Here is a 931-nt window from a genome sequence, read left to right on the forward strand (position 1 = left end):
TCCGGGTAACCCGCTGAACCTCCTTCGTGCTTAGGGATCGTGGCTTGCAATTTTTCCACGTGAACGAGGAATTCCCAGTAAGCGCGAGTCATCAGCTCGCGTTGATTACGTCCCTGCCCTTTGTACACACCGCCCGTCGCTACTACCGATTGAACGGTCGCATTGAGGTCTTCGGAGTGGACGCGCGTTATTCGGCCCCCTCGGGGGCTGGGTCGTCGCGCGATCGCGAAGATGACCGAAATCGGCCGTTTAGAGGAAGTAAAAGTCGTAACAAGGTTTCCGTAGGTGAACCTGCGGAAGGATCATTAGAGACGGGCCCGCGGTACCGGCGGCACTCGCCGGTCTCGCGCGCGCCTCATCCGACCCCGTGGCCGCGTGCGCTCGCCGACTCGCTCGACGACCGCCCGCGCGCCGCGACCCCCGACCGAGCGTCGACCGAAAGATGGTTAACACGTCGAAAGACCGTACGTGCCCAGTCGTGCGTCCGCGCACGGCGCGTGGCCGTAGAAGTTTCGTCGAACAAAACAAAAAAACAACCGACACCGAGCGGCGGATCACTTGGCTCGTGGATCGATGAAGACCGCAGCTATCTGCGCGTCGTCGTGTAATCCGCAGGTTATACGAACATCGACCAGTCGAACGCACATTGCGGCCTCGGTGACCCGCGGGTCCCGGGCCACGCCTGTCTGAGGGTCGTATACCGGATACTCGGGCCAGACCGATGCGCCGCCGGCAGGCGTCCGACGGCACGCCCGTCGGCCGCTCCGGTGGTGCGAGATTGGCGGTTCGACCGGGGAGAGCCGCTCGCGCGGCCGCCTCCGGTCGTCCGCCCAAGTTGTGACGGCAAACAGTCACGGGTTCTCGCGTCGTCAAACGGCACGTCCCCGTCCGCCCGCCGCGCGAGAGCGCGGCCGGGCCGGCTGAGAGTCCA

The 931-nt window shown here is 64.7% G+C and overlaps 1 non-coding gene across 1 annotated transcript; it reads left to right on the forward strand.

The window, feature by feature from the left end:
* The first annotated feature begins 538 nt into the window (after positions 1-538).
* LOC115035113 lies at positions 539-696 on the forward strand. The gene has a single exon (XR_003840251.1). It is a non-coding gene; the product is annotated as a 5.8S ribosomal RNA (ribosomal RNA).
* Positions 697-931: the final 235 nt, after the last annotated feature.

This window comes from Acyrthosiphon pisum, unplaced genomic scaffold, assembly GCF_005508785.2.
Source record: "Acyrthosiphon pisum isolate AL4f unplaced genomic scaffold, pea_aphid_22Mar2018_4r6ur Scaffold_98;HRSCAF=468, whole genome shotgun sequence".
In the NCBI taxonomy this organism is placed as follows: Eukaryota; Metazoa; Arthropoda; class Insecta; order Hemiptera; family Aphididae; genus Acyrthosiphon; species Acyrthosiphon pisum.